Below are 22324 nucleotides of genomic sequence, written 5' to 3'. Positions count from 1 at the left end.
ACCATCTCACACCAGTTAGAATGGCAATCATTGAAAAGTCAGGAAACATTAGGTGCTGTAGAGGATGTGGAGAAATAGGAACACTTTTATACTGTTCATGGGACTGTAAATGAATTCAACCATTGTGGAAACAGTATGGCGATTCCTCAAGGATCTAGAACTAGAAATAACATTTGACCCAGCCATCCCATTACTTGGTGTATATCCAAAGGATTATAAATCATGCTGCTATAAAGACACATGCACACATATGTTTATTATGGCACTATTCACAATAGCAATGACTTGGAATCAATCCAAATGTCCATCAGTGACAGACTAGATTAAGAAAATATGGCACATATACACCACAGAATACTATACAGCCATAAAAAAGGATGAGTTTGTGTCCTTTGTAGTGACACAGAGGAAGCTGGAAACCATCATTCTCAGCAAACTATCACAAGAACAGAAAACCAAAGACCATATGTTCTCACTCATAGGTGGGAATTAAACAATGAGATCACTTGGACAAAGGAAGGGGAACATCACACACCAGGGCCTATTGTGGGGAGGGGTTAGAGGGGAGGAAAAGCATTAGGAGATATACCTAATGTAAATGACGAGTTAATGTGTGCAGCACAACAACATGGCACATGTATACATATGTAACAAGCCTGCACGCTGTGCACATGTACCCTAGAACTTAAAGCATAATAACAAAAATAAATAAATAAATAAAGGGCACCATTAGAGATAGTCCATAGTGAGGAGTGTGTAGAGAAGTATGTTTAGCACAGAAAGCTAAATGCATTTGATTTTTTCAGAGGAAGCTGTGCTTCAACTGATACGTTTCAATAGGTGCTTAGAAAGTCAAAGAATGTTATTTAAAACCCCAATCAACTTTAATAGCCTCATTTTACTTAGAAGAGAACCACCCGCAAATTTGGAAGTGTAGTCATCGAGAGATTTTTTTTTTTTTTTGAGATGGAGTTTTGCTCTCTTCAGCACAGGCCCAAGTGCAGTGGTGTGATCTCAGCTCACTGCAACCTCTGCCTTCTTGGTTCAAGCAATTCTGTGCCTCAGTCTCCCGAGTACCTGGGATTACAGGCATGTGCTACCACGCCTGGGTAATTTTTGTATTTTTAGTAGGGACGGAGTCTTACCACGTTGTCAGAAGGGGCTCCACTAAAGCTCACGAATGGACTAGAATCAAAGATAGTCAATTGAATTCATCATATTTCATATTTAAACCACTAAGAGCATCAAGAAAGGAGAAAGAAAAAACAAGTTCTGAAATTGAGGCAGTAATTAATAGCTTACCAACCAAAAAAAGTTCAGGACCAGATGGATTCACAGCTGAATTCTACCAGAGGTACAAAAAGGAGATGGTACCATCCCTTCTGAAACTATTCCAGATGTAGAAAATGAAGGAATCCTTTTTAATTCATTTTATGAGGCTAGCATCATCCCGAGACCAAAACCTGGCAGAACCACAACAAAGAAAAAGTTATTTCGGTGAATATCCCTGATGAAGATGGATGTGAAAATCCTAAATAAAATGCTGGCAACACAAACCCAGCAACACATCACAAAGCTTATCCACCATAAGCAAGTTTGCTTCATACTTGGGATGCAAGGCTGGCTCAACATACCAAAATAAAAAAAAAGTAATCCATGACATAAACGGAACCAGTTGGGAAAAAAAAAAAAAAAAAACCTACGTGATTATCTCAATAGATGCACAAAAGGCCATTGATAAAATTCAACATCACTTCATGCTAACAACTCTCAATAAACAAGGTATTGATGAAACATATATCAAAATAATAAGAGCTACTTATGACAAACTCCACAGCCCATATCATATTTAATGGGCAAAAGCTGGAAGCATTCCCTTTGAACATCAGTGCAAGAGAAGTATGCCCTCTCTCACTACTTCTATTCAACACAGTATTGGAAGTTCTGGACAGGGAAATCAGGCAAGATAAAGAAACAAAGGGTATTGAAATAGGAAATGAGGAATTTAAATTGTCTCTGCAGATGACATGATAATATATTAAGGAAACCCCACTGTCTCAGCCCCAAATCTCCTTAAACTGATTAGCAACTTCTGCAAAATCTCAGGATAAAAGTCCATGTGCAAAAATCACAAGCATTCCTATACACCAAGAATAATAATAATTTAAAAACCAGAGAACAAAATCATGAGTGAACTCCCATTCACAATTGATACAAAGAGAATAAAATACCTATGAATACAACTTACAAGGGATGTGAACTACCTCTTCAAGGAGAACTACAAACCACTGCTTAAGAAAATAAGACAGGACACAAATAAATGGGAAAGCATTCCATGCTCATGGATAGGAAGAGTCAGTATCATGAAAATGGCCATACTGCCCAAAGTAATTTATAAATTCAATGCTGTTGCCATCAAGCTATCATTGACTTTCTTCCCAGAACTGGAAAAAAGAAAAATTACTTTAAACTTCATATGGAACCAAAAAAGAGCCTGCAGAACCAAGACAAACCTAAGCAAAAGGAACAAAGCTGGAGGCATCATGCTACCTGACTTCAAACCATATTACAATTGTACAGTAACCAAAACAGTGTGGTATTGGTATCAAAACAGATATATAGACCAATGGAACAGAACAGAGGCCTCGTAAATAACACCACACATATACAACCAACTGATCTTTGACAAACCTGAAAAAAACAAGCAATGGGGAAAACATTCCCTATTTAATAAATGGTGCTGGGAAAACTGGCTAGCCATATGCAGAAAACTAAAACTGGAATCCTTCCTTACATCTTATACAAATTTAACTCAAGACAGACTAAAGACTTAAACATAAGACTTAAAATCATAAAAATCCTAAAAGAAAACCTAGGCAATACTATTTAGGACATAGGCGTGGGAAAGACTTCATGACTAAAACACCAAAAGCAATAGCAACAAAAGCCAAAATAGGCAAATGGGATCTAATTAAACTAAAGAGCTTCTGCACAGCAAAAGAAACTATCATCAGAGTGAACAGGCAACCTACAGAATGGGAAAAAATTTTGTAATCTATCCATATGACAAAGGGCTAATATTCAGAATCTACAAAGATCTTAAACAAATTTACCAGGGAATAAAAAACAAATGACTCTATCAAAAAGTGGGTGAAGGATATAAACAGACACTTCTCAAAAGAAGACATTTATACAGCCAACAAACATATGAAACAAAGCTCATTATCACTTGTCATTAGAGAAATACAAATCAAAACCACAATGAAATACCATCTCATGCCAGTTAGAATAGTGATCATCAAAAAGTCATGAAACAACTGATGCTGGAGAGGATGTGGAGAAATAGGAATGCTTTTACACTGTTGGTGGGAGTGCAAATTTGTTCAACCATTGTGGAAGACAATGTGGTGATTCCTCAAGGATCTAGAACTAGAAGTACCATTTGACCCAGCAATCTCATTACCGGGCATATACCCAATGGATTATACATCATTCTGTAAGACACATGCATACATATGTTTATTGTGGCACTGTTCACAAGTAGAAAGACTTGGAACAAACAAAATATCCATCGATGATAGACTGGATAAAGAAAATGTTGCACATATATACCATAGAATATTATGCACACATAAAAAAGGATGAGCACAGGTCCTTTGCAGGGACATGGATGAAGCTGGAAACCATCATTCTCAGCAAACTATCACAAGAACAGAAAACCTAACACTGCATATTCTCACTCATAAGTGGGAGTTGAACAATGAGAATACATGGACACAGGGAGGGGAATATCACACAATGGGGCCTGTCACGAGGTCAGGAGCTAGGGGAGGAATAGCATTAGGAGAAATACCTAATATAGGTGACAGGTTGATGGGTGCAGCAAACAACCATGGCACATGTATACCTATGTAGCAATCCTGCACGTTTTGCGCATGTATCCCAGAACTTAAAGTATAATAAACCTAATACAATAAAGAAATATCCTTGCAGTTATTTATCACTTTATAACAAACTACTCTCAATTGTTGGTATTTTGAAAAACAGCAAGCATTTTATTACAACTCCCATAGCATGAGTGTTGGGTAGCCTCAGTCAGGTGGTTCATACACAGTATTTCTCAGGCCGTTACTTTCATATGGTGATTGGGGATGTAATCATCTGAAGGTCATTCATTAACACTTGGTGATTGATGTCAAAAGACTCAAATTCCTGTGAGACAGAATAATCGTGACTTCTTAGTCTCCTCTTTGAATCTCTCCTTGAAATTGTCTTTTATCATCAGGACTTCGTGTTTGATAGTTGGCTCCAAAGAGTATACAGGCAGAAAAAGAGAAAGAGGGAGGAGAAAGAAAGAGAGAAAAAAGTATAAGTAGAAGACAGAGACAGAGATGGAGACAATGTATTGCCTTTTCTAACACAGTCTTCAAAATTATGCTGTCACTTACACTATAAATTTGCTGAGCAAGCCACAAACCTTACCACATTTCAAGGGGAGGGACCATGTTTAATAAGAATGTCAAAGTATTTGCAGTGATGTCTCAAAATTCCACAAATGTAAGCTATTGATTTGGTCAGCAGAAGCCTCAAAACAACTATGAAATTAATACATATGGACATTAAAAACAATACAATCCTAAAAATTGTGTGAATTTATATGTTTACAACTACTGAATTATTCATTAAGCATTTTAAAATATTTACTTGTAGATTTTTATATATGAAATAGGTGTCCTAAAAACTAGACTCAAATAAATTAAACAACGTAGTATACTGAGGTGATCATAAGTGATTCAACTTTTTCCAACTTATTCTGTTCCAGGCACATATACATGCATTAAAAAATGATATCAAAAAACATATATAGCCTAGTATAAAATGAAGGAAGAATGTCCACCAATTGTTAAAATTGGAGGGAATTCTATGAATAGATGCTTGTGAAAACTATGAAAAAGTGACTTTTGTGAAGAAACCAAATGAAAAATAGTACCTTGAAGAAAGAAATAAAAATTTACAGAGTGCAGTGACTTTTGTTTAAAAAATAAAATAAAATATGTGTGTAACTGGTGATCTCCCTAGACTGCAGCAGAGGCAATTTTAAATATTGTGAAGGGTTTCTATTACAATAGAGAATATGAAGGATGTTGCAGAAATCCACACACGTGGAAGATTTCCTCAAGAAAACCGTATGAGGAAATAACCAGTGATACGCAGTTGGAAGATTTTCACCCAAGGATTACAGATAGAGGATACAATCACAATGAGGCTTTGATTATTTATTTATTTTCATATATATATATATATATATATAAAATGTTATTCCATCGTCCAGGCTGAATGAAATGCAGTGGAGTGTTCAGAGGTCACTTGCAACCTCAACCTACAAACCTGAAGTGACTCTCTCACTCTGCTGTCCAGCCTGGAGTGCAGTGGTGTGATCACAGTTCACTTCAGCCTCCACCTCCGAAACTCAAGTGATGCTTTCACCTCAGTCCCCTAAGTGGCTGGGACCACAGGTGCGTGACACCACACCCAACTAGTATTTTAATTTTTTATAGTGATGAGCTCTCATTAGATTATCCAGGCTGATCTCAAACTCCTGGGGTCAATCGTCCTATTTCAACATCCCAAAGTGTTGGGATTACAGATGTGAACCACCATGCCTGGACTAAATGAGATTTTTAAATAAGCATGATTCAAATGTTCAGAGATGCAAGCCTCACTGATATAAAGCAAGAATGGGATGAGGTCAGGAGGATGAATAAAAAAAATCAGATATTTCTGAAATCAGACATAGGCTCCCTAATTACATATGAAATGATGGTTGATCACACGAAACAAAATGAAACCAAATGCTTGATGCGTAGAACCCCCAAGAGAAATCACCTAGTGCTCTAGAAATTGTCAGTAAACAGATTAAAACCTAAAAGCATTGCTTGTGAACATCTTACATTAGAAATTTCCTGATTACTTGTTTTTTCCAAAACTCTCTTGTTTCTAGTTGTTTTCTTGGTCTTAACTACTCATTATATGCTTTGCTAAAACATTTGTAACCTGATTCAATGTGTTTGTCTCAAGTTGTATTTCATTCTGTCTTAACTCTTGCAACCTGCATGTCCTCAATATGATGGATTAATCCAACAGCAAAGTTCACCTTATCCGACTGAGGATTATTCATTAATTTTTACTTGTTTATCTGACCTTTATCAATCTTGTTTTAGGCAATCACTCTGAGCCACTGTCATGATGAGTCAGGATTCTAGATCTCTTATGAAGAATAAATTCATCCTTAAATAAAGTCTCTATACCAAAGACGAATCTAGAGAAAAATGTCGCTTGAAAAAAATCAGTGCAGTACATGAACGAAATTCTCACTGGATCATAAACCCAAAAAGTGATTAATGAGGGTAATAATTAGGAACTTGCAATGAAATCAATGAGACATCTTGATATGCTTTGTTGAGGGTTAATATCCATTTTATTTATATATATATATGTACAGGACCAAATACCTGGCTACTCCAGTGTTGATTTGTTGGGACTATGAATAGAGTGGTGATAGGCTAAGGGTATGCATGGGTGCAGCACGAGAAAACTTCCTCTAACCAAGTCTGAGCAGGCTACTACTGAAATAAGAAATCCAACCTGCTAGTACGCCAATTCTTATTATACATTTGGATATTAGGGAAGCGACCAACAGGGTGTTGGTGAACCCAGTGGCCCAACTCTAAGTCATCTTTCTCAGAACCTCTACATGCCCCCACTTTCAAAAGTGTTATTTTAAAGGGAAAGCCATGCCTCTTACTCATCCAAATTTTTCCAAGATTCAGTGTCAGAAGGAACACAACTTTCAGAATGATAGCAAATGAAAAATTTGAAAATTTATGCTTTATGAGATTTCAATTTATTGTCCCCTGAGTGCAAATATAACTTTATGATACTGAATCAGGATCCTGTAAACATTCCTCCTTTGCCAGCTAGTTGAATATTAAGCTTCGTCAATATAGAAAACACTGGAGTGGTTGTGAGGTGTTAGATGCTGGAAGAAAGATACCTTTTAAGACCCTATTCTTTACTGGTATTCAGTAATTTTTATAATTATTATTAGGTTTTAAGAATTTGTATGTTAAAGAATATATTTAAGACTATTAAAGAATATACTTAAAGAACAAAAGAAGGAAACTTCTAATTAGCACATTTGCTTTATCTTTTAAGAAACATTGCCTTCTGCATAGATATTAATTCAGAAAACTACAAAAACCATTTGTCCTTGACACAAACAGATTCAGCTTCATATGTTGCTTTCATCATTAAATTCACAATTATGTTATTTTTGTCTTCAACTTCTGTGGTGCTTCATATTCCAGTCTTTAAGCAGCATATTCAAAATTTTATAGAAAAAGATGATCACGAGGATGAAGAATGTGATTTCAATTCAATGATTCCAGTTGATTAGAGTTTCTGTGTTTAAATTCTGTTAACTCCTGAGATAATTAAAAGCTTTTAGAATCAATCTCAAAGAAACAGACACATGCACAATATGGAAATTTTTGGAATTTCATATACTATGTGATTTTATGAGCCTCAAGTAAATCTTCATATTCACATACTTTCTTAACTATATGTGTACATAGTATTTTATGTGAAAAGATTTCTCAATATTAAAACAAATGAAAGTATTCTTTGATAACTCATGAATAGACATAGATTTTTGTATCTGGCTATATGGTCTATGAATTGCAAAGAAGATTTTGGCAAGGTCCATGATGCATTTTCAGAAGTTGTTTCATCAAGAAAATATAAATAGACTAAAATTTAGTTTGTGTAGTACACGTTGAGTTACATTGTTTCCCCAGACTAATATTTATCTATAAAGTTTCCCCTTTTATAAAGAAGACATTTCTATAAAAAGCACTAATACTTTACACTTTTTTTCTTGTACTTTGCTATTTTTTTCTTTCTAGTGACATGACTATGTGTTCAAAGTGTAGTAAAGTAAAATATTTAGTGTATATTTCTTTTCCAGACATTATAATAATTCATTTTATTACCAATTATTGCTACAACATTTTCTCCTAGAGAAGAGTACTATAAAAGTCTATTTCATGTGTCAAAAATAATCATTACGCCTCTCTTTCTTTCAACTGTTTTAGACACAACTCTTGTCAGACAGAAGAACTGCTCTTACGTTGGTTCCCTTCTTCTCTGTTATTTGCTTTTCCAACCTTGTTCTGAGTCCAAAGGCTGTAATGAACAACAGTTGAATGTAGGTATCAGAGAGCTTTTTGGCATTTACTACGTTTTCTCCAGCATAGACTTTAAAAATTGTTGCACGTGATATTTGGCTCCTTATTCCACCTACAATTTAGTTTTTAATATGTTATGAGAAGAGTATAAGTAAAATAATTATATACATTCTGGTTTATATATCCTCAGTATTCCAGGCATTGAAGTAGGTGGAGATATCATACTTCACAAGGTAAGGACAAGAAATGTGAGATCTTATTGCAGGAGAGAAATCATGTAACATTATAATCTACAGGGACTGGACTAAACCTGCTGGACCTTATCTATAATTGCTAACCAAAGGGAACTAGCCTTGTCTTTTCTTTTATGAATTACTATCCAATTGTAAATTGTCATTACTAAAGCAAAAATAGTAACTCAAGTTAGTCAAAGTCTCATGTAGAAAATATCTTCAGTCTTTCTAGCCAAACATTTTAGCAGGTTGCATAGTTTTACATAGGAAACCAGTTATGACTATCTAGAGTTTTGAAATGAAGAAAATTTTCATGAGAAAATATTTTGCATTCTATGAAGGATATGAATTGGAAACACCAATTTAACAGAAAGAACTTGCCTAAACACCATGCTAAGAGAGTTGGCTAAGTTTAGTCCAGCTTATATGTGCGCTATGTCATGGATTTGTCCTGGTCGGTGACACTAGCCTTCATGCTGAGGCTTTGCTCAATAAAACGTGATCCTGCCAAATTGCAAAATTACCCTGTCTAACTCATCTTGTCTAATAATCAATCATTTACACTTAATATTCATGTAATTTTCTATTTCCATACAGCCAACTACTTTCTTTTTGGTTACCTTATTTTTATTTCCTCAACAGATTTTTATTCACAAACAGATTTTCTTTAAAAGTCTCAGTTAACATTTGTCTTAGTAGGGATTGAGTTCAGTTCATATTGCAGTCGCTATCCCCTACTTCAGTAGTCAAAATAAAATTTGTCTTGCAATTTTTGACACAGATGTTGCTCAGTGTTTCTTTCTTTCTTTTTTTCCTGACATACACACATGTATTCCATATAATTGTATTTGTTTATATAGAAGAGGGTTTTTTACCTATGTAATAAACATGCACATCCTGCACATGTATTTCTGAACTTGAAATAAAAGTTGAAATAAAACAATAAAAATATAATATATAAATATATTTATTTTATATGTTATATAAATGCATAGTATATGATTTACTATATATTATATAAATATATTTATAAAAGAAGAGATTTCTTAAAATGCAAAATATATCTAGTCTTTCTGGCCCTCTCAAGGAAACAGACTGAGTTTCTAGTGAATCTCATTTTATTTTCAGTTTAAAAATATACATAGATAAGCATTAAAAGTGAATTACCACAGGTTTTCTGAAATTAAAATTGTACATTACTTAATGTTTAACAAAGATTAAAAATTTCAAACAAATCAAGAAGGCACAGATTTTGTAAAATGCAGTGAAGAATTTAGTCCATACCTTGATACATAGTGGTGGCATTAAATGGCATGATTTTCTGTATCATGCCTGCCTGCCTTAGATCTCAAACAGGTCTACTCTCTTTTCTTTCTTTCTTACCTTAACAAACAGTTGATAATCAAGCCACATAGTATGACAAAGAGAGTAACAATTGCCATGCAGGCCAGCACATCCATAGAGAAGTACTGTAACCAGGTGAGGTTGTGGGTAGGTGGCAGCAGGTACTTGGCTCCATTGTGATGCATGACAAACTCAATCCAGAAGAGTTTTTGGTCCAAGAGCTTCAGAGACTGATCATAATAAATGATTGATAACTATATCACATTCTTTTTACTGTCAATGGAAAATCAAATAGACATCAACTTATATAATGAACCAGAAACGACAAATATGTGAAATTTTTGTGTAGATGTTAAAAATGAGTGCCACATAAAAGCGGATGAAAAAATAAAATATTTTTTTCATGATGGTTATAGAGATTTTGGTTTATGGGCTAGAATTTGTTTCATGCATAAGATTTCAAGATGTAAAGAGATAATTTAAGAAAGAACAAGTATTTTTAGCCTAGAAATGGAAATCAGATGAGTCCAAAGGGTTAAAAAAATCATTTGAGAGTGCAGAAATTCAATTATCCAGTAAAAAAAAAAATTAATGGACCTGGTGTATAAGTTTCAAAATAATATCAAAGTCTAGCGATAGTAGACAAATCTGACGAGGTCAGGTACGTGTCAGGGCAAAGCTCATAAGGAGTTGGCACTGACCAAGAGTTGGAATTAACATTATATCAGTGGATTCATTGTTAAAAGTATGAAAGTGGATGGTCTTAGTTTGAATCCTAACCTGATATCTACTGGTCCTTTTTTTAAAAAATGTATCTCTTTCAAGTTTTTCTTATTGTTAATTTGAATGAATAAGAATTGTGTCTTTCTTGCCTGATTATTGTGAGTTGTCTTGTAATGATTCTCAGAATAATTGGTAGAATTATTCTCATCATAAAGTGATTGTCAGTAAATGATCATGGTCATTACTATTTTTCTTGTATTGGTATTTTAGAATCTAAGTGGCTTTCAATATTTTACTTTGAGGTGTTGCAGTTCCATTTGTTTCTAGTGTTAAAATAATTTTGGACTAATAGACAAAGAATAAGGATGCATGTAAGTATATCGTTTACCAAGTCAAAACTAAAAAGTGTTAAATCATGGCACTGTAGCAATAGTAATGGAGGTAACTTCTCTCCTTCTTACTTAAAAAATCACATGGTGGAACTGAGTTTTTCAGAAGAGGGCACTAATTCTGATATATTTCTTCATACAATTGGGTTTCATAATACAAAGAACCAATATAATGTGTGTCACACACATTCAGTATGTATCAAGTAATTAAAAATTGTCATTTTTCAATACCAGAGCTATGTTTATTCAAAATTATGCGATTACTAATATAATAGTAATAGCATAACTGAAATTAATGAATGTGCTGAAATAATTTTTCAACCACATATTTCTGGTTTCATACATTTTGACTATTAAAGATAAATATTCCAACTTATCTCTTTCAAATCAACTATTTTTTTATTTTATAATTCTTCCAAATAAGCAAATCAATCACCACTGTAAGAACAAAGAAATGACTACATTTATACTAATATCTCCTCTTTTCAATAATTTTTAAAAGGCAAATTTGAAAGCTCTAGCTGTTTACAAATTATCAATGATGGGATCAAAATGTAGTGTGAAAATTTGTAAAACATTGAATATGATGGTAATTAGAGATTGATTATGTCATGATGATTACTGAAAATCAATCACCTTAGTAATGCTTTAAAAACAAAAGAAATGTATAACTAAGAGGAGATCATGAATATATTTATTTATTATGGTAACTTTTTAAATATGTATTTGTATTCCATAATATCATCTTATATACCTTCAATATACACAAAAAATATTTAAAAATGAACATTTGATGAGTTCTTATGCTGAAAGACAACATAAGTGTGCTGAAAATTAGTCAGTACTGTAATAATATTTACAGTTTTCTGCTTCAAATTTGTCCTCAATCTTCCTTATAATCCTTCTGTTACCATCTTTAGTAATTCCTCTTATTTCACTTTTTGGCTATTTTAGAACTTATGCATTATCCTAAAACCTCTGACAAATGTTTTCACTAAATCAAACAAACAAAAAATCATATTGTGATACAATGATGTATTGATCATGGCCTTTAAGTGTTACAAAAAATATATGTGCTCAGCACTGTGTTCATGTTCAGAATCACTGCAGCTCCCTTGGCCTTCATGTGAGAAGGTATGAATACACGCAATGAACTTAAAAATTTATATTTGTGTAGGGTCATTAATGACTGCTTTTAATGCATCGAGCAAATCTGTAATTTACATTGTTTTTGAGTCCAATCTAACAACTTTCCCCTTAGCCTTCATTTGAACAAAGTTATCAGGTTGATCTGCAATAAAGGAAGGCCTACCATAGGGATTCCGTGGTAGATTCCCTCATACATTAAATTGGATCCATCATGAGTTATAAATGCTTTAGTTTGTGGATGACCTAAGAGTAGATGATTTTTTGAAAAAGTATGCATTATAAATCTTAGAGCTAAAATGAGCAATGCACAATATAAGTCAATGAAACAGGCATTGTTCTCTAGATCACAAATTATTGTATCAGTAAAACTGGATTAAAATCGGTTTCAGATGACAAAAGAAGAAGCACCAAGTCCTCTGGGGCAGTAATTAAAGGCTATACATTAAGACATGGTATGTGACTTGAGACTTGAAGAATTAATACAAGATTGTCACATGGACAAACAGAGAACACTGTGGATAAAGATAATTGTGTATTACCCATTCCTCATTACCACCCTCCCCAAAAAAAGAAGCAGCATGAATGCCAGAACTTGTTCTCTTAGGGAAATGATGAAGTCACTGAGTTTGATAGGGCACAGTATCCAGTGCAGCAGGGAGTGGAGTGGTGGTGGTGCTTGGATAGAGGAAGGACAGGCCACACTCCATCATGAAATGTGTTACCACCACTCCATGATAAAGATAGGGGATTTACTCTCATAGAAAATGAAGCAACTGGTAATGAAAGAAGAGCTGTCATTTTTCTGTTGCATTTGTGACATCTATACATTAGGAGAAAGGGTAGGTGTGATGATTGAATTAGGATATAGACAACCCAGAAAGTTACTGAAAGACAATTTTGTGAAAGGTAACGACACTTGAATAAATAGTTTGTTTCTGGCCATAAAGAATGTGACTGTGCATAATAAAATGTCAACCCCATTTAGTTTATTATATTTTTCCTAGAACTGGAAGATAAATGTAAAGAAGTTAGATTTTATTTTTGACTTTTTAAATGATAAATGGTGAATCAATTATTATTTTAACAGTGTGTTTTCTGTTGAACCATTTTCATCCTCACATGCTGTTACCTAAGTTTTCAATATTTGATCCTCAGAGTCTTATTGAGAGGGTGATTCGGGACTACCCACTATACTGTTGAATATTGGTACTAAGATATCTAATTTCCTGTCATCAAATTTCCATAGAACTGTATAGATAAGGGAGCCTAACAATGAGAACACGAGGACACATAGAGGGCAACAACACACACTGAGGCCTTTCAGAGGGTGGAGGGTGGGACGAGGGAGAGGAGCAGAAAAAATCACTAATGGGTACTAGGCTTAATGCCTGTGTGATGAAATAATCTGTCAAACGAACTCCCATGATACAAGTTTACATATGTAACAAACTGGAACATGTACCCCTGAACTTAAAAGTTTTAAAAATGAATGCACCTTGTTCCATGAGTAATAGATTATAGCATGTCTGTTAGACTTCTATTCAAATTATAGCATGTCTGTTAGAATTCTAAAAAGATTGAGATCACCTAGTCAAATGCCTTCCATATGGCCAATAAGGAAATGAGGACAAGTTAAGTAACGAGAACTATTGGAAGACTGAAGTAAATAGAACAACTATATTATCTTGACTAATTTTTATATTGTGAAGCTAAACGCAATCATGAGGTTTCATATATAGTGGCTTAGAGAATTGTGATAATAAATTAAAACTTCAAATATATAAGTAATTGTTAGGCAGACATAATCCTAGTATAAAAAAGAGTAAAAAGTTACTACTAATGGTCTACACTTATTTTATTAATGTATTTACTACATACACATTCATCTTACAAATTTAATGTTAATCTTTTCATTTACAAAAAAAATGAAATGGGAGGGAGTTTATTTATATTCACTTCTTCCATAAATTAGAGTCTTATATTTGATAATTTACTAAAAATGCAAATCTATGTCATCATCTATGTATGAGAGATCCATTAATCTACTTAGAAAGTATATATAATTTGTTTCTGATTACAAATTATTAAGCGTTTCTTCCAAGAAAAAATTGTTTAAGTGATATTTTTCACATATATCGAGAATATTATCACATTTACTACCACTGCAAATTATTTAAATGTAAAAATACTGATTGACAGCTTATAAATAATAGGGCTGTTAAAAAACTTCCAAAATTGTAATGATGCTAAATTTAGTTCTGCTGACTGTTAACTCTTTGACGGTATACTCTAAAGCATTGACAGATTCTGTCTACCTTAAGGGCAGGATTTGATACCCCTCTTTTTATTACATCTTCCTATCAGATATTGGCCAAGTCCAGTCCACCAAGGCAGTTTGGTTTTTCTGTTTCTCCAAATCTACATGCCTAAGTGGGTACCTAGACTCAGGGTGGATGAATTTGAGCTTCCTTTCTCTGAATAGCCCTCTGAACAATACACTGAATAGACCTATTTCAAAATTAGGGTAAAAAAAGAGGCCCAGAGTACATGGAAAGCCTAAACTCCATGATACGTTTCATTTTTTTTTTTTTTTAAACCTGCTTATTGTTATTGTGCTAGTGAAGTAACACATGAAGTATAACTCTTTCTGATAACATTTGTAGTACGTACAGCACACTTAGGAATCCTATAAGTTATAGAATTGAATGGCAGAGCAGGATTTGGTGATATCTGTTACATGCCTCCACTATCATGATAATAAAATGCCACACTGCACCTCCTAATTATGTATTTTTTTTTCTAATCGCAATGTTAATGGCAAAGTATTATTAATCAACAACACTCTTTGTGCTATTTTATCATCTGTCATGTATGTTGTTCTTAAACTGATATCTTTTTGTGGGAATCAGGAGGACCAGAGAGAGATCTTGGGATGTATACAAGAGGATATCTTTATTGAGTGCACTCAGTCACACTCAGCGGACTTAACGTCCAAAGATTGGGACCCCAACAAAGACAGCACTTGACTTTTATACACACTTTCCAAAAGGGGTGGGCTAACTTGATGCAGGCTTACAGTGGAGCAAAAGCAGGGATACAGAGGGAGAACAATTGATCAAATTGTGACAGCTCATAAGTCAGGATTACCCATGACTGTTGCTGTGCAACCTAGATGATTGTTATCTAGGTTTTGCTCAAAACAGCCTTGCACTGGTTTACCTTCTAATCTTCAATATGGTGTCCAGACAGCTGTAGTTCAGGCCTGCTCAGGCTTGTCATGACTTTCACTGTGCTTTTTAGACAAAACAGAATACTTGAAGTTGCTAGTTACAGAGAACAAAAATCTATAAACTCATACTATAAAACGGAGGAAAACTTGTTTTTTTCTCCCTATGTTGAAGGAGTGCGGGGAGAGTCTCTGGGCCACATTTTTTTTGGTGTGTGTCCTGGCTTTTTAGATAGCATTACCAAGACTTTCCCTGGGTCTGAACTTCACCCATTGCTGCCTCTGGGACGAGTTAGTCTAATATAGGAAAGCTTATTTCTCTTTTTAATTTTCTTTCTTTCTTTCTTTCTTTCTTTCTTTCTTTCTTTCTTTCTTTCTTTCTTTCTTTCTTTCTTTCTTTCTTTCTTTCTTTCTTTCCTTTCTTTCTTTTTCTTTCTTTCTTTCTTTCTTTCTTTCTTTCTTTCTTTCTTTCTTTCTTTCTTTCTTTCTTTCTTTCTTTCTTCCTTCCTTCCTTCCTTCCTTCCTTCCTTCCTTCCTTCCTTCCTTCCTTCCTTCCTTCCTTCCTTATTTCCCACCTCATCTCCCCCTTTGATGCCTCCTGTAATGGAATTTAATGGAAGGCATCACTATCTTTTGGTTCCTCATTACAAGTCAGTTCTTCTCTCTTTGGTACGGGTTGATACTTGTTTAGAGCCGTCAGTCGAGTGGAGGTGATTCTGTTAACTATGGATTCTATGGCTGATTGGATGCTTCTGATGAGGAGGGGTAAAAGGCAAGGGAGCATTAGGCAACATTTTAATACAGCTAACACCATCCCTTATGTTTTAAAACCACCAAAGAATGAAAACCAACCTTCTAAGAGGGAATCTGGAGACCATCCGTGTTCCAGGTCTGAACTGGGACATGAGCTCTCTTCCACATCCTTGCAGTTATTTCTATGATGACTTTCCTGATATCATTAATTTCTAGGCAGCAATTCATCAGGCTCAACTTTCCACATACTCCTTCTTTCTGGGCTAGGAGGTAATCTGAAGCCAGTCTATTTTAACAGATGGTGTTCCTTATTTCTGTGGTGTGCTGGGCCATCAAGTCTAACGTATTTGCTATCTCATTAGTGATGATTTCAAGTACTGCCTGCAATCTTATGATGTGATTAAGCATGTAAATAGGGGTACAGTACCCCCTGACCTATCTTGTGTCCAGGTACCTATAGTATGTATGGTACAATAAAGTCTTAACTACTGTGTTTCTGATCCATGGAGTTTGCATGGAGTGAGGGCATCCTAATATGGGTCCTCCTCCTTCTAGCACAGATATGGGGATCAGCACAAACAAAGCAAACATTAGCATTCTTACGGCCAGCGTGGGCAGTAAAGGCATGTAGGTGGTTGGTTAAAGCAATAGCACAAGAGCAATAAAATGAATAATACAAAGAAGATTATTGGGCCTAAGATTTCTGGCCACATTGACTCATTTGATGATGATTCTCAAACTTTGGCCGTGCACAGACTAGTCAACTCTTGGTGTGACTAGAGCAGGGCTTGCTGTTTTCTCAAGCTTCCACCGTGCATAGACTGGTCATCTTCCAGAGTGACCAGGGCAGGGCTGTTGTCGTCTCCACTGGCACCATGGTCTCATTGCAGGATCAGCCAGGTTGGATGGTCTGGGTCCTGCTGGCTTATCCACTGGTCCTGGGCTGATGGTTTCAGCTAACTGTGGTGGATCCAAGGCACGACACCTGCAACTTTAACAACAGTGGGAGTGGACGAGATCACAGTATGGGGCCCATCCCATATGGGGCACAGAGTAGTTGGATTCTATTTCTCAACCTAAACAAAGTCTTCCGGTTTGAAAGGGTGTACTGGGTCTGTTTGACTTATTGGCATTCTTTCCTGTGCCCAAAATAGACTTATTTTCACGACCATGCCTACAGCCTGCAGTTGTCTCCTTAAAGTTAGTTTTTGTGGCTCATGGAGATTACCTTTAATCTGACTTATGATTGGGGGTGGCCGGCTGAACAAAATCTCAGAGGGCAAATATCCAGTGTGGTTTGTTTTGTGGGGGTGCACCTGACTCAGAGAAGGACCATCGGCCATACCTGCTCCCACTTCAGATGAGTTTTCTGACAAAATTTCTTTAGCAGCTGCTTGAGTGTCCATTCATGCACTCCATCCTTCCTGAGCTCTGAGGCTGGCAGGCTGTGTGCAACTTCCATTTTATTTCTGATAGTCGAGTTGATCCTGAACTATTTCAGCCACAAATGCTGGTCCATTATCTGACCCCAAAGTTAGGGGCAGTTCAAATCTGGGAATAATGTCTCTTAACAACACCTTTGTCACCTCTCATGCCTTCTCTGTCTGGGTGGGGAAGGTCTTGAGCCATCCTGAAAAGGTACAGACAAGCACCAACATGTACCAATAGCCCCCTGCTCGGGGCAATTCGGTGAAGTCCATAAGCAGGTTTTCACAGGGCACGGCTCCTGTTTCCTGAATTCCTGGGGGCTGAGTGGGCTCTTTTTGGGAGTTGTTCTGAGCAAAAGTTAAACACTGCTTACAAATAGCTCAAGTAATAGCGGTGAGTCATGGCACATAGAAATGATGCCCTAATCGTGTCTCTAGTGCCATTTTTCTCATGTGAGTTCTTTGGTGGAACTGTTTTACAAATCTGAGGGCCAACATTTCAGGTATGGCTAGCCTCATATTGGAGAATTTCAACCATCCTCCTTCAAAGTCATTCCCATTTTCCTGGGCAAACCAAACCCTTTTATTTGGAGTGTAGGTTGAAGTCCCTGGACCCCAATCTCCAGGAGGAGGGGCATAGCTAAGGCTTCTTCTTTAGAAGGTGGAGTCGCCATTGCAGCTTGCTTTGCCTCTTTGTCTGCTTTTCTGTGTCCTTTAGCCTCTAATGTTCCTGCCTTTTGCCTACATTGCATTACTGCTACGTGTTTGGGGGTCCATACCACATCTAAGAGCCATAGAATTTCTTCATTGTACTTTATTTCTTTACCTCCAGGAGTAAGAGTCATTTTTCTTTGTAAGTAGCCCCATGAACATGCAAAGTGGCTAATGCATATTTAGACTCTAGGTAAATATTGGCTGCTATAAGACCTCTGCTTTCTGAGAGGAAGTTCCTGTAGACAAAGACTGTGCCTCTACTTCTGAGTCCCAAGTCACCACTGCATACCCAGTGTGGCAGACCCTTCTAGTATGAAGCTGCTCCCATCAGTAACATATTTAATGTCCAGGTCTCCGAGGGCCCATCTGTCAAATCTCTCTGGCTTGAGAACACTTCATCTACCACATCCACTCAGCAATTAAGGGGGCTTCCTGGTATTGATTCAATAGGGAGCAAGGTAGCTGGGTTTAAGGTATTCACAGGTTCTAAATTTATGCAGGGATTTTCACATAGGAGTCCTTTTTATTGAGTTATTCTCGGATTTGATAACCAATAGTGCCCCCTTTGGTCGGTCAATGTTATAACTGAGTGTGGTTACCTGGATTGTCAGTTGCTGTCCTAAAGTCAGTTTATTAGCTTCCTGTGCCAGCAAAGCAGTGACAGCTAGTGCCTTAAAACAAGGAGGCCATCCAAGTGCCACAGAATTCAATTGCCTGTATAAGTGTGCCACCGGGTGATGTCATGACCCTATGGCTTGAATTAGAACTCTTATGGCCATTCTCTTTTGCTCATGGACATATAAAAAGAAAAGCTTAGTTAGATCTGGCAGTACTAAAGCTGGGGCCTGGGTCAAAGCTTGTTTGATTTCCTTAAATGCCTTCTCCTGGTTGGCCTCTCAGAGGAAGGGCTCCTTTTTCCTGTCTTTTTGGCTTCATATAATGGCTTAGCCACGAGCAAGAAATTTGGGATCCAGATGCAGCAGAACCCTGCTGCCCATATGAACTCTCTTGTCACCAGGTGATTGGAGTAGAAAGCACATAAACAGCCTGCTTCCATTTGCTACCGAGCCATCTTTTCTTTTGGTTTATATAGAAGCCTAAATACTGGTCAATTTTAGGCACATTTGAGCCTTTTTCCCTGACACTTTATATCCTGCCTTCCATAGCAGGTGCAGGAGGTCTTGGGTCCCTTGGAAGCAGTCTTCTCGGGTTGGGACTGCTAGAAGAAGATCATCAATATACTGGAGCAAGACACAGTCACTATTCGGTGGGGTGTATGCTTTAAGGTCTGAGGCCAGTGCCTCTTCAAAGATTGCAAGAGAGTTTTTAAATCCTTGTGGGAGTCTTGTCCAAGTGTACTGTGATTCACTCCATTGAAAAGCAAAAATAGACTGGTGTAAGCCAGAGACAGAAAAATGTGCCCTTTAAATCTAGGACTGTAAACCCAGTGGCCCTTGCTGGAATATGTCCCATTAAAGTAGATGGGTTTGGCACCACTGGGTGGATGGTCACTGTTGCCTGATTTTCCACACACAAATTCTGTACTAGTCTATATTCACCAGACGGCTTCCGCCCTGGCAAGAGAGGGGTGTTCCATGGTGACTGCCATTTGACTATGATTCTATGCTTATGAAGCTGCTCTAAGTGTTTGCGGACACCCCGTAGGATCTTGGGGAGTACCGGGTACTGTCAGACCAGAACCAGAGTTGCTCCCAGTTTTAACTCTACCACCACTGGTGCCTGACTTATAGCCAGTCCAGGTGGATACTTCAGCCCAAACTCCAGGAATTTTAGTAAGCAACCCATGCAATTCATTTACTGCTGGTTCCAGAGTCTTTTTTACATATAGTCTCCATTCTTCAGCTTACGGAACAGTAAGGGTTAACATCATAGTCTCTGGGCGAGGTAGGTTTAAAGTTACATTCCCTTTTGGCCAAAATATAGTCTGTGCCTGCAGTTTTTGAAGTGGGTCTCTTCCCAGCAAAGGAACTGAAAAATTTGGGAGGTATAGGAATTCTTGTTGGACTTCTCATCCTCCTATAACACACCTCTTTGACCAACAGGTGGGCCTCTTTTCAGAGACTCCAGTGCCTCCTACAATAGTTGCACAGTTCTTGGATAGTGGCCCTATAGGTTGGGTCACTACTGAGTGTTTAACTCTGGTGTCTACCGTAAAGTCCATTAGCTGGCCTCTGTCTTCTAATCTGACTGTGGGCTCCTCCGGGCCCAAAGTGAAGCAGCCTGGTCTGTCCTAGTCCTCCTATCCTTCATTCCTTTCCAGTCTGATCAGATCAGTGTTTGGTTTCTCCTGGGTGTGGCAGCCCCAACTGGTAGCTTTACTATACCATGAAGTTGCAAACAATTCGGTGAGACGTAATAACACCTGAAATAAAAATACTCTGATTCTGAAAATAAAGAATGTGAATGTATATCAAAAAATGCCAACAATTATAGCTTATTATTTTCCCCATAGGAATGGAAAATAAATATAAAGAAGTTTCATTTTATTTTTAAGTTTTTCCATAATACATTTTCAACAACCTTATTTCATGATTAATAATTAATGCTCTAATGGGCTATTACTAATATATTCAGTATTTGTACTCCAGAGTCATACCAAGAAGGTCAATCTGGAGTATCCACTTGTACACCGGAGTACTGAGTCCTAAGGCATGTGGTCTATTCTCATCAAATCTCCACAGAACCTGCTACAGTAAAGAAAATATCTTATTCCATGAGCAGAACTCCAAAGTCATAGAATGTTAGAACACTAAAGATATTAAGAATGGAATCAAGGATGCTGGGTAATAAAATTACTCAAAGACTGATGTAAATAGAATGCCAACACTTCATTTTCTTAACTTCTATAATTAGTTATGTGTGTAAGGAAATCAGGATTTTCCAAATAATAGCTTGGAGAAAATGAGATTATAGATGAAAAGTTCAAGTATTTGGAAAATTGTTAGGCTTTTCAAAAGAAGATCCATGTGTGGCCAACCATCATATGAAAAAAGTTTAATATCACCGCTCATTGAAGAAATGCAAATCAAAATCACAATAGATAATATTTTGCACCAGTCATAATGGCTATTATAAACTCAAAAGGTAGTACATGCTAGTGAGATTGTATAGAAAAAGGAATGCTTATACTCTGTTAGTAGGAGTGTAAGTTGGTTCAACCATTGTGGAAGACAGTGTGGCACTTCCTCAAAAACCTAGAGGTTAAAATACAATTCAACTCACCAATCTCATTAGTGGGTATATACGGAAAGGATGAAGAATGATTCTCTTATGAAGGCACATACACATGTTTATTAATAGCAGTAGTATTCACAATAGTAAAGATATGGAATCAGTCTTAATGCCCATCAATGATTGACTGAATAAAGGAAATGGAATGGTATACATATACACCATGGAATATTATGCAGCCATAAAAAAAAAAAAAACACAAGATTTTGTATTTTACAGGAACATAGATGGAGCTAGAGGCTGTTATCCTTAGTAAATAGCATAGAAACAGAAATCCAAATATCACATGTTCTCACTATTAAGTGGAAGCTAAAAGATGAGAACACATGGAAACATAGCAGGGAACAACATACACTGGGGTGTATTGGAGGGTGGAGAGCCGGAGGAGAGAGAAGATCCGGTAAAACAACTAATGGGTTCTGGTCATAATGCCTGGATGATTAAACAATCTATAAAACAAACCCCCATGACACAGATTTATCTATGTAAGAAACCTGCTCCTGTAGGCCTGAACTTAAAATGAAAGTTAAAAAATGAAATAAATTTAATATTAAACACATAAAAATTATAAAAAAATATATGCATGAAAAAACTTAAATAGTCATTATAATCCTAGTGAGAATAAGCAGTAACAATTTAGTAATGACCTATATGTTTATTTTGTTTTATGTATTTTATGCTAGTTTTCATCTTCCACATTGAATATTAATTTATTCATTTTTTACATGACATAGGAAGTATTTCATATAATCTGATTGTCTATAAATTATTATATTAGAGTTTTGTGTCCTTTGACAAAAAAGCAAGTTGATAAAATAAGCTAATTGTAAGAAATAAATTAATGCTACAAAGGGACTATGTATAACTT

General features: G+C 36.2%; 1 protein-coding gene and 2 pseudogenes across 1 annotated transcript in view; all 3 read right to left on the bottom strand.

Annotated features, from left to right (window-relative positions):
• LOC102126139 (UDP-glucuronosyltransferase 2B33) overlaps positions 1 to 22324 on the bottom strand; it is an 83978-nt gene that overhangs the window by 34035 nt on the left and 27619 nt on the right. The window lies entirely within an intron of this gene.
• Positions 1 to 22324, bottom strand: part of LOC135970840 (UDP-glucuronosyltransferase 2B4-like) — a 46015-nt pseudogene that overhangs the window by 17915 nt on the left and 5776 nt on the right.
• LOC135970841 (UDP-glucuronosyltransferase 2B10-like) lies at positions 8166 to 21513 on the bottom strand (annotated as a pseudogene).

Source organism: Macaca fascicularis, chromosome 5 (genome assembly GCF_037993035.2).
Source record: "Macaca fascicularis isolate 582-1 chromosome 5, T2T-MFA8v1.1".
NCBI classification, from domain to species: domain Eukaryota; kingdom Metazoa; phylum Chordata; class Mammalia; order Primates; family Cercopithecidae; genus Macaca; species Macaca fascicularis.
Note: the sequence above shows the minus strand (reverse complement) of the source record. Positions and strands in the feature narration are given on the sequence as shown.